At 53.5% G+C, this 12,711-nt stretch overlaps 1 protein-coding gene across 1 annotated transcript in view; it reads right to left on the bottom strand.

Moving 5' to 3' along the window:
- Positions 1–12,711, bottom strand: part of LOC311327787 (CUB and sushi domain-containing protein 1) — a gene marked incomplete at its 5' end in the record, with an annotated part of 408,914 nt that overhangs the window by 165,734 nt on the left and 230,469 nt on the right. The window lies entirely within an intron of this gene.

The following is a 12,711-nucleotide window of genomic DNA, read 5'->3' as shown; positions in this document are numbered from 1 at the left end:
GACCATGGCTAGGCCCTGCGCAGTGGTCAAAACAATCATCTAAAAGTGATTTACATGAGTTCCTGATGAGTGTACATTGTCAGCGACAGAGATTGCTGCATAGGCATTTTTCTAATCTTTTCTTACTGGCGTCTGAGCCGTTTCAATTGTTGTAGCCTAAATTGAGAACCCCGCCTCTAGACCTATTATCAAATACTCAGATGTAGATTACATGAGAATTTTCCAACAGACCTGATCCTCCATCCTCTCTATTGTTGTCCATGTTATATTGATCTCAGCAAATTCACCTCATAGTAACACAGTCTGTAGAACCCTACACAGGAATGTGCATTTCCCCTAGGTGTGTTAAACTCCATTTGTGTTTCTAATATATTTTCTCAAAGAAACATTGGCAAGGTGTGCTGAATCACGTGGTAAATCAACACAGCTGGATTTTTGGAAGATGCCACCATGAGCCTCAGGAGGACGTCAACAAGGAGTGGATGGAGATGGACTCGCCAGCGCATCAAGCCTTGAGAGCCATTGTCCTTGACACAAAGTTGCTACGTCAGGCTCACAAATACATAACATTCAGGTTTGTCTGAAAGACCTATGTATAATCAGATACAGAGAAGACATAGTTATAATAATAGTACTAATAATAATAATAACGATAATGAGCGTAACACAATAATAATAATAATAAACAAACATAACAATGAACATGATAGTAGTAGTATTTATGATGCTAGTAGCAGTATTGGTAGCAGTGTTTATGAGCCGGGGGGGGGGCTATGAGTCTGAGGAAGGGTGGGGGGGTTCAGAGTTCACTACCACACAGTCTGTTTCGGTGTTCAATCTGATGGCTGTTGTGCAGTCTGATGGCTGCTGGTAGGAAGGAGTGTGAGAACCGCTCTGTTCTGCACCTGGGGGAGATGAGCCTGTGGCTGAAGGTACTCCCCATCTTCCACAGTTCATCATAGAGGGGGTGGGAGGGGTTTTCAAATATGGTGTTCAGCTTTTCTCTCGTCCTCTTCTCCACCACTGCCTCCAGACTGTCCAGTTTCTGTCCAACAACGGAGCTGCCTTCCTCACCAGCTTGTTGAGTTTGTTGGACTCTCCAGTCTTAGTGCTGCTTCCCCAGCAGGCCACAGCAAAGAGGCCATAGCAAAGAACAGTGCACTGGCTTCTACAGACTGGTAGAACATCCGTAGCAGCCGGCTCTGTCCTTTCTTGTAGATGGCCTCCATGTTGTCTGTCCAGTCTAGCCTCTTGTTCAAGTGCACTCCCAGGTACTTGCATGAGTTCACCATCTTCACTTCCTCACCCTTGATGGTATCGGGTTGGGGGGTCTGTCCTCCGTCGGAAGTCCACAACCAGCTCCTTGGTCTTGCTTCTGTAATTGTTTGGTGTATCAAATGTTAGAGAAATCTAATCTTGGTCACAAGCCTAAAGGAAACATCTTTGTGCTGAATGTATTTGTAGATCCACTGCAGACCTGGAAAGCTACCACAATCACTTGTTGATGTATGCCAGCAAACGCTACGCTTTCACCCCTCCTGTGTACCACGCCCGGGTCCTTTTGGGAGCTATAGACTACAATGCACACAAGGATCGGCCCCAGGCAATCAACAAGAATGGCCATAAAATGTAAGTATACTTGTAGCGAGTAGTAGGCACACACACATCAAATAAGCCATGGCATTATGGATCAGCTGGACACTGATTAACCATGCTGTACTTTTTAATCAAGCTAGATGTAATTTTTTATCACAGTAATTTATGTACTTTGTGTCTATGTTTATTTTCCCTTTTCCATCATGCAGCTTTAAACGGAAGTTCAAGAAGAAGTCACAGCGCTGGACGGTTGTTGCAGAATTAGAGCCAAAGACTTACAGCTACATCAGTGATCTCCAAGCCAACATTGTCAGAACACGACTGGAATCGGGAACAGGGATTCGGAGGACGAGGCCACCAAGTGAAAGTGACCCAAGACACCTAGGTCTGCTCCCTCCAGTACCACCTCCATCAGTTGAGGACCTGGTACAGGCACACATGTCCAGAGGACTTGGTATGTGAACAATAGTCTAAGATTCACTGCCCATTCTGGATCTGATTGTGTTACTAGCATCATGTGATGATTATTTCAAAGTCTAAACTTCAATATGGAATTGTGATTCATGTGCTGATTATTTACATCCAGATTTCATTAAATATTCATGTAGTACAAGAAACACTAATGACATTTTTCTATTCTACAGGACCCAAAAAACAGTCCTGATCCAGTCTGGACTCCTGAACAGCTCTTATCTGCAATGTTTTGACATGGGCCTATCAACAACTTCAATCTCACCATAGATGGCACCACGGTCTCCTCTTCTCTTCTCTTCTTCTAGCCCGTCTCTACCTTTTCTTGTGTCCTTGTGTTGTATCTGTGGCAATATTCTTTTTGTCTCCCCCCCTCCCCCCACCTCTAGTGTAAAGCTACTGAGTATGTGAAAAGCGCTACATAAATAAGAATTATTATTATTAGCTCTGGGATGTGCTCTGAGGGATGTTGATAACTGAATCTGTTTATGAAGTAATGTTTTCTAATTTGCAATGTCTCTATTTGAATTCCATATGTACAACAGTGAAGGTTGATTTTCAGACTCATACTGGCACTACATTGTTCTATGAATAAAAATGTCTTCATATTTTCAAAACGTTACCAACTCTAATTTGAACCGTGTATCCTGTGGAGTACAGTAAGTCATGTTTTTAGACTGAACATTTTTATTGATCCAAAAAGTAAAATATAAACTGAACATATTTATTGATCCAAAAAGTGAAATATAAAAATAAGAACATTTGTAATAATAATAAATAAATAAAAGTAAGAAGATTTATATCCCTGACTAAATGTACTAAAAAGCCATCTCCACTATGGACTTCAGCAAGGTTCTACAGTCTTCCAGGAATGAATCCAACGTACTGTTGAAATGGGTCAGGGAATGTATGTCTGATCATCCACACAGCACCTTGAGTGATTTTTTTGGTGGATTATTATAGCAACACATCTGGAATTCATATTTAAACTTGAGTGATTTTTGGGTGGATTATTATAGCAACACATCTGGATTTCATATTTAAACTCGAGTGATTTTTTGGTGGATTATTATAGCAACACATCTGGATTTCATATTTAAACTTGAGTGATTTTTTTCCCCACCATTACAGCGAGTGAGTGGGGGATTGTGGGAAGGTCAAGGTCAAGGTCAACTTTATTTATAAAGAACGTTTAAAATCAACCGAAGTTGCACCAAAGTGCTGTACAATATATAAAATAAACTAAAACAAAAGACAGAATAAAGTGCACATAATCACAGAACAATAAAAGGACAGGACACAAAACAGGACAGGGGATATAGGCTATCAGGCCTCAAAAGCCAGTGCAAACAAGTGAGTCTTAAGCTGAGACTTAAAGAGCCCTAGGTTCTGTGCGTGTCTAATGTGTGGAGGGAGGCTGTTCCAGAGCTTTGGGCCAGCCACCGCAAAAGCTCGGTCACCCTTGGTCTTAAGTCTCGATCTAGGGACTATTAAAAGAGTCTCGGAGGAGGACCTCAGGGTTCTAGATGTCGCCCGAACTTGAATCAGTTCAGCCAGATAGTGGGGGGCCAAACCATGTAGAGCCTTAAAAATAAACATTAAGATTTTAAAATCAATCCTGAATCGAACAGGAAGCCAGTGGAGGGAGGCCAGCACCGGTGTGATGTGGTCCCGCTTCTTGGTTCCAGTCAGGAGGCGTGCAGCAGCATTCTGGACCAATTGCAGGCGCCTCAGTGACCGCTGGTCAAGGCCCACATACAAGGCATTACAGTAGTCCAATCTTGAAGAAATAAAAGCATGGATGACTGTCTCCAGGTCCTTAGGAGAGAGGTACGGTTTCACTTTGGATAAGAGCCTCAGCTGGAAAAAAGAGCCTTTAACCACAGAGCCAATTTGTCGCTCAAAATTAAAACCAGTATCAAAAGTGACACCAAGACTTTTAATAAAAGAGCGATTCTTGGCAGCGAGGGGCCCTAGGTTGCTAACATGGCTGTCTTTATGACCAAACAAAATAACCTCGGTCTTCCCATCATTCAGACTAAGGAAGTTTAAGTCCATCCAGGTCTTGATGTCATTTAGCGCAGATGTTACAGGCTTAAAGAAATCCTTACAGTTCAATTTCAGGGGGAGGTACAGTTGGACATCGTCAGCATAACAGTGGAAAGACACATTGTGTTTCCGTAGAATGGAACCCAGGGGCAGCATATATAAAGAAAATAATAAAGGGCCTAAGATGGATCCTTGGGGGACACCGCAGGTGAGGGGGGCCACACTAGAGGAGAACTCACCCAGCTGGACAGAGAAGCTCCTATCAGTCAGGTAAGACTGTAGGAACATGAGAGCAGCACCTTTAATGCCAGCACACTGTTCAAGGCGGGTAAGAAGGGTCTTGTGGTCCACAGTGGCAAAGGCCGCGGTCAGATCTAGTGTAACCAGGATAGCAGCACACCCAGAGTCGACAGTAAGAAAAATATCATAAAAAATCCTTAAGAGAGCCGTTTCAGTGCTATGAGTGTTGTGGTCCCAGCCCAGGCCCCGCCTCACCCAGGGCCGGGGCGAACGAGCGCTGGGTCACTCCCGGGAACAAGCCCGAGACCGCGGCAGGTGCAGCCTGTTACCAATCAGGCTCACCTGCCGCAATCATCTCGGGCGGCTACAAGAAGCCAGCAGCCCCGCCGCTCAGTGCTTGGTTATACTGAGATCTTGGTAATTCTTTGCTAAGCTCCCAGCTGATTGTACGCCCCTTTGTTGTTTTCCTTGTTCTCGTTAACTCCTCGTGTCCCTCTCTCCGTTTCCCCTCCAAGACCCCGTCTTCGTCCCGCGCCGCCCTCTGTGACTCGGCTCTCCCGGCTCCACTCCGCGCCTCCCTCCCGCTCCGCGATTCGCCCTGCCTACCGCCTCCGCGCCGGCGCCCGCGCCACCAACGCAGCTCCCGGACTTCCCCTCTCCACCGGCTTTTTTTCTCGCTCGCCTCGTGCCCCTCGGACCAGACCTCTCCCCCTGACGCTCCTCCACGGGGATCTCTCCGGCTCGCCAGTCCCCGCGGTAGCCTGACGCACGCACACAGACAACATCCCTCCACATAGCCATTTGCCCTCACGCATCCATACACTTAATTTCACATCCCATTCACACGCACACGCACGCACACATACATACCCCCCACCTTAAAGTGGCAGTCCGTCTGTGTTTTTGGGTTTACTTTTTCTCCCGGTGTGGTCACCGCAGTACCTTAGTTATCCCCTTTTTTTGTTCCTTTTGTTTATCATTTATTAAAACCGCCTTCGGGCTTATTATAGTTACTCTGGTGTCCGTCTGCTTCTCTGGGTCTGCTGCCCTGGTCCGGTTCTCTGTTCAGGGGTGCCCCCCCCTTCCCGGGGGCATAACAGAATAACCAAGCCATTATGGACCAAAGCAGACCCAGTGGGCAGGCGGATGCAGCTAAGCCCGCAGTATCCCCACCCCCAGGTCCCTCGGTCCTGGAGACCGTAGTCCGTAGCCACACCGTTCAGCTTAACAAGCTAACCTCGGAGCTCGACACCGCTTTTGCCCGAGTCACATCGGAGATGGGGGAACTGCGGACGGCCTCCCATGCCACGGCGGGCGTGCTCACCTCCCTGACTCATCAGGTCTCCAGCCTGGCGGAGATGGTGGCCAGGCTCACTCATCTGCCAACCCCCGAGTCCAGTCCTCCCCCAGAGCCACGCTCTTCCCTGCCCGGCCTAAACGACCCGGCTCCCCAGAGCTGGTCCCAGCCCCCCGAGCAAACACCCTCTGAGCCCCGGTTTGAGCCCAACCTCCCCCGCCCCAGGCCATTCTCCGGGGAGTTTGATCTGTGTCGAGGCTTCCTGGGGCAGTGCGAACTACTTTTTTGCCACCAGCCCTCAAGATACCGGTCAGACGCCGCCAAGGTGGCGTTAGTAATGTCACTGCTCTCGGGGCGGGCCTTAGCTTGGGCCATGGCGATGAGGAACCACAACAACGGGCTCTCTGCTGACTACCAGTGTTTTGTCACTGAATTCAAGCTGGCGTTCACCACCCCGCAGAGGGGGCAGAGGCGGCCGGGCGGCTACACACCATCCAACAGGGGTCGCGTTCAGTGGCGGACTACACACTGGAGGTCCGCATGCTTGCCGCCGACAGCGGGTGGGATGACGTGGCGCTCCGGAGTGCTTACAGGCGGGGCCTCAGCGAGACCATTAAAGACATGATCATCCGAGACCGTCCCGCCACCTTCGCTGAGCTGGCCACCCTTGCCCTTCAGGTAGACGAGAGGCTGCGGGAGCGGCGTCTGGAGCGCGCCAACCGGCTGGGGCCACCCCACAAACCGCTCGCAAACCGGGTGCCCCCCAGGGATCATGCCCATCCCTTCCGGGACCCCTCGCCCCCTTCTACGGCCTCTGGGGCCCGCCACCTGTCTCCTCCTGGGGCCGAAGAGGAGGCCATGCAGCTGGGCCGATCACGCCTGTCCCCGGAGGAAAGAGAACAGCGGATGCGTGACCGGCTCTGCCTCTACTGCGGTAAGGCGGGCCACGTCATCCGCGCCTGCCCCTCTCGGCCAAAAGCCCCGGGCCACTAGATGGGGGCATTCTAGTGAGCCTTACCACCCTGCCCCAATCCCGGAGGGAGCCTAACCAACTGTTCCCAGCCACTCTTTCATGGGGAAAAGAGTCGCTCTCTGCAGGGATTCTCCTGGACTCGGGCGCCGACGAGTGCCTAATCGACCGAACCCTGGCCCAGCAGGCAGGCATCCCGCTCGTTCCCCTTGATACCACCCTCTCGGCGCAGGCACTAGATGGTCGCTCTCTGGGTAAGATCACCCATTGCACCGCACCACTCACGTTAACCCTGTCTGGCAATCACGTAGAGACGGCACGGTTTATGGTACTGAACGCACCCACGGATCCGTTGGTCCTGGGCAGACCTTGGTTAGACAGACACGACCCGCACATTTCATGGTCCTCTGGACGGATTTTGGGCTGGAGCGTGGCCTGTCATGCCAACTGCTTACGCTCCGCCCACTCTCTGTCCAGTGAGATCAAACGCGAACCCTCACCCCCTGACCTCACTGGTGTTCCACCCGCGTACCACGATTTGGCACCCGTTTTCAGTAAGGACAGTGCACTCTCACTCCCTCCTCACCGCCCTTATGATTGCGCCATAGACCTCCTTCCCGGGGCAACCTATCCCGTCGGCCGGTTGTACAACCTCTCCGTCCCGGAGAAGGAGGCTATGCGCAATTATATCACTGAGTCTTTGGCCTCAGGAGTCATAAGGCCGTCGTCCTCCCCGGTTGCCGGGGGCTTCTTTTTCGTCTCGAAGAAGGACGGCAGCCTGAGGCCTTGTATTGATTACCGCCAGCTTAATGACATCACCATAAAAAATAAGTATCCACTGCCACTCCTTAGTTCCATGTTTGAGCCACTCTCCCACGCCACGGTATTCACCAAACTTGATCTACGCAATGCTTATCACTTGGTGCGTGTCCGTGAGGGGGATGAATGGAAGACTGCATTCAATACCCACCTGGGGCATTTTGAGTACCGGGTGATGCCCTTTGGCTTAACCAATGCCCCAGCTGTCTTCCAGGCTCTGGTAAACGATGTACTCCGGGACATGCTTAACATCATGGTCGTCGTTTACCTGGACGATATCCTGGTCTTCTCCAGGACGGAGCAGGAACACATTCAACACGTCCGCTTGGTCCTCAACCGACTGCTGGAGAATAGGCTCTTCGTCAAGGCGGAGAAGTGCGTCTTCCACTCCGCCTCCGTGGAGTTCCTGGGCCACATCGTGGAGAGCGGGCAGGTGCGGGCCGATCCCAAGAAGGTGAGCGCGGTGGTGGAGTGGGCACGCCCAGTCGACCGGACTCAACTCAGGCGTTTCCTCGGGTTTGCCAACTTCTACCGCAGGTTTATCCGAGGATTCAGCCGAGTTGCTGCGCCCCTCTCCGCGCTCACCTCAACCCTCAGCCCCTTCCTCTGGACCCCGGAGGCGGAGAGGTCATTCTCAGCCCTTAAGGGCCTGTTCGCGACAGCTCCGGTACTCATCCTCCCCGACCCCTCTCGACACTTCATTGTTGAGGTGGACGCCTCGGATTTGGGTATCGGGGCCGTCCTGTCCCAGCGGTCGGAAGAGGACCAGTGTCTCCACCCAGTGGCATTCTTCTCCCGACGCTTTTCGCCTGCGGAAATGAACTATGACGTGGGGAACAGGGAGCTCCTTGCCGTTCATGCCGCCTTGTAAGCATGGAGGCACTGGCTGGAGGGGGCCAAGCTACCCTTTGTGGTCTGGACCGACCACAAAAACCTCCTGTACATACGAACGGCTAAGAGGCTCAGCCCTAGGCAAGCGCGCTGGGCCCTTTTCTTCAGCCGGTTTGACTTTACCCTCACCTACCGCCCGGGCTCCAAGAACATCAAGGCCGATGCCCTTTCCCGACTCTTCCCCGAGAGTGCCCCCAGCACCACAGAACGCCCTGATGCCATCCTCCCCCCGGCCCGGGTGGTGGGTGTGGTCACTTGGGGAGTCGAATCGGTGGTCCGGGCTGCCCAGTGCGCCCAGCCCGACCCAGGCGGTGGGCCCCGGCATCGCCTCTTCGTCCCGTCCGCCGTCCGGAGCAAGGTCCTGGAGTGGGGCCATGCCAGTCGGTTGGCCTGTCACCCTGGGGCCCATCGGACGGCGGAGTTCATCCGACAGCGGTTCTGGTGGCCCACCTTGGGAGCCGACACCCGGGAATACGTGGCCGCTTGTGACATCTGCTCCCGTAGCAAGGCCTCCCACCGCCCTCCAGCCGGCCTCCTCCGCCCCTTGCCCATCCCCGGTCGACCATGGTCACATATCGCCCTGGACTTTGTGACTGGCCTTCCGACATCCCAAGGCAACAACACCATCCTGACCGTGGTCGACCGGTTCTCCAAGGCGGTCCACTTCATCGCTCTCCCGGGACTCCCGTCCGCGGCTGAAACGGCAGACCTCCTCACCACCCATGTGGTCCGGTTGCATGGCATCCCCCAGGATGTCGTCTCGGACCGGGGACCCCAGTTCACCTCTAAGGTATGGCGGGCTTTCTGTCGGGGAATAGGGGCCACAGTTAGCCTCTCATCGGGATACCACCCCCAGACCAACGGGCAGGCGGAACGGGCCAACCAGGCTTGGAAACGACCCTCCGCTGCATAACGACAAGCAACCCCGCCTCCTGGAGTCGTTACCTGCCCTGGGCTGAATATTCCCTCAACGCCATGGTGAGTTCGGCTACTGGTTTGTCCCCGTTTGAGTGTTCCCTGGGCTACCAGCCACCCCTCTTCCCCTCTCAAGAACAGGAAGTTGCGGTGCCGTCCACCAGGGCTCACCTCCATCGGTGCCGGCGTATCTGGAAGAATGCCCGCGCCGCCATGCTGCGAGCCAGAGACCGTGCACAGCGTAGCGCCAATCGGCGGAGGGTGCCGGCCCCTGCCTACCACCTGGGGCAGAGAGTGTGGTTGCTGGCCAGGAACCTCCCCGTCCCTGGCGTCTCCCGGAAACTGGCTCCTCGGTATGTCGGGCCCTACACTGTGGAGAGGATCATCAACCCCTCGGCTCTCCGGCTGCGTCTCCCAGCCTCCCTCAGGGTCCACCCAGTTTTCCACGTTTCCCAGGTCAAACCAGTAGCTGACTCAGCCCTGTCTCCGCCTGCCCCTGCGCCGCCACCGCCCCGGGTCCTCGAGGGTGGCGACCTGGTCTGGGAGGTCAACCAGATCCTCTCGGTCCGCCGCCGGGGACGGGGGTTCCAGTACCTGGTGGACTGGGTGGGGTATGGGCCGGAGGACCGCAGCTGGGTCCCCCGCTCCTATCTGGCCGACCCTGGCCTGCTGCGGGAGTTCTACCGGGTCCATCCTGACGCCATCGGTCGGTCGCCCGGTGTCTCCCGTAGGGAGGGGGGTCCTGTTGTGGTCCCAGCCCAGGCCCCGCCTCACCCAGGGCCGGGGCGAACGAGCGCTGGGTCACTCCCGGGAACAAGCCCAAGACCGCGGCAGGTGCAGCCTGTTACCAATCAGGCTCACCTGCCGCAATCATCTCGGGCGGCTACAAGAAGCCAGCAGCCCCGCCGCTCAGTGCTTGGTTATACTGAGATCTTGGTAATTCTTTGCTAAGCTCCCAGCTGATTGTACGCCCCTTTGTTGTTTTCCTTGTTCTCGTTAACTCCTCGTGTCCCTCTCTCCGTTTTCCCCTCCAAGACCCCGTCTTCGTCCCGCGCCGCCCTCTGTGACTCGGCTCTCCCGGCTCCACTCCGCGCCTCCCTCCCGCTCCGCGATTCGCCCTGCCTACCGCCTCCGCGCCGGCGCCCGCGCCACCAACGCAGCTCCCGGACTTCCCCTCTCCACCGGCTTTTTTTCTCGCTCGCCTCGTGCCCCTCGGACCAGACCTCTCCCCCCTGACGCTCCTCCACGGGGATCCCTCCGGCTCGCCAGTCCCCGCGGTAGCCTGACGCACGCACACAGACAACATCCCTCCACATAGCCATTTGCCCTCACGCATCCATACACTTAATTTCACATCCCATTCACACGCACACGCACGCACACATACATACCCCCACCTTAAAGTGGCAGTCCGTCTGTGTTTTTGTGTTTACTTTTTCTCCCGGTGTGGTCACCGCAGTACCTTAGTTATCCCCCTTTTTTGTTCCTTTTGTTTATCATTTATTAAAACCGCCTTCGGGCTATTATAGTTACTCTGGTGTCCGTCTGCTTCTCTGGGTCTGCTGCCCTGGTCCGGTTCTCTGTTCAGGGGTGCCCCCCCCTTCCCGGGGGCATAACACTGACTGCACTTTTCTTTTATAAAGAATATGAAGAGTTCATTTGCAAAACCAGATATGTGCATTTTGATACATTTTGATAAATCATTTTTTCAATCAATGTCAACATTAAATATCAATTAAATTACATTTGGGTTGTTTTGATTAAATAAATTAGACTCTTCTTTACGTAATCAAAACCATCAAACTGTTATTTAATTGATATTTAATGTTGACATTTGATTGAAAAAATGATTTATCAAAATGTATCAAAATGCACATATCTGTTTTTGCAAATGAACTCTTCATATGTTACTGTATGCTGTGAATTAATTAATTAATTTATTGATGGATTAAGACACAACAAGAATCCAAAGGATGACATGAGGAAGTGTAAACACTTATTTCCGTCATGGTCCTGGAGCTGTTATGACACATCAACACGTACAAATAAAGCTTTGATTGATTGATTGATCAACACGTACATCACACTGTGTGTGGTGAGCTTTTCAAATGACAGGCCACTATAAGACATGTTCTACAAGACCTTAATGTTACAAAAAAAAATGCTGAGCCATGTATTTGTCATTGATGTCTGTCGCTAGTCTATAAATAAACATTTACACTTTTAGAATAAACATAGACGTGATGTCTCACCCATATCCCTCTATTATAGGGCAGTGGGAGGGGCCCCATGGTGGGGGGGAGGGGCCCTCTATTATAGGGCAGTGGGAGGGGCCCCATGGTGGGGGGGGGGGGAGGGGCCCTCTATTTTAGGGCAGTGGGAGGGGCTCCATGGTGGGGGGGAGAAGGGGCCCTCTTTTATAGGGCAGTGGGAGGGGCCCTCTATTATAGGGCAGTGGGAGGGGCCCCATGGTGGGGGGAGGGGCCCTCTATTATAGGGCAGTGGGAGGGGCCCCATGGTGGGGGGAGAAGGGGCCCTCTATTATAGGGCAGTGGGAGGGGCCCCATGGGGGGGGGGAGAAGGGGCCCTCTATTATAGGGCAGTGGGAGGGGCCACATGATGGAGGGGGGGAAGGGGTCCTCTATTATAGGGCAGTGGGAGGGGCCACATGATGGAGGGGGGGAAGGGGCCCTCTATTATAGGGCAGTGGGAGGGGCCACATGATGGAGGGGGGGAAGGGGTCCTCTATTATAGGGCAGTGGGAGGGGCCCCATGGTGGGGGGGGAAGGGGCCCTCTATTATAGGGCAGTGGGAGGGGCCCCATGTTGGGGGGAGAAGGGGCCCTCTATTATAGGGCAGTGGGAGGGGCCCCATGGTGGGGGGAGAAGGGGCCCTCTATTATAGGGCAGTGGGAGGGGCCTCATGTTGGGGGGGGAGGGGCCCTCTATTATAGGGCAGTGGGAGGGGCCACATGATGGAGGGGGAGAAGGGGCCCTCTATTATAGGGCAGTGGGAGGGGCCCCATGGGGGGGAGAAGGGGCCCACTATTATAGGGCAGTGGGAGGGGCCCCATGGGGGGGGGAGAAGGGGCCCAATATTATAGGGCAGTGGGAGGGGCCCCATGGTGGGGGGAGAAGGGGCCCAATATTATAGGGCAGTGGGAGGGGCCCCATGATGGAGGGGGAGAAGGGGCCCCTGCTGAGAGGCAGGATGCTAGTGAGAGTCCCCTGGGCCAGACAGGCTGGTGTGAGCGAGCAGCGAGACGACTGTCACCCCCCCCCCCCATCCTACTCTGTTTCCTACGTGTATATCACGCCACATGTATTTTCCTGGCTGTGTAAAATATGTCGGAAACTGTAGATCCATTATTCCGAGCTTAGCGAAGGTGTGACTAGCACTAATACATTTGCATACTCCTATTATTCCACTGCAGTGTTCCAGCCCCGGCGCTGAGCTCCCGCTG

This window comes from Borostomias antarcticus (assembly GCF_949987555.1).
Source record: "Borostomias antarcticus genome assembly, chromosome: 34".
Classification (NCBI taxonomy): Eukaryota; Metazoa; Chordata; class Actinopteri; order Stomiiformes; family Stomiidae; genus Borostomias; species Borostomias antarcticus.
This window is presented reverse-complemented; position numbering and strand designations above follow the sequence as displayed.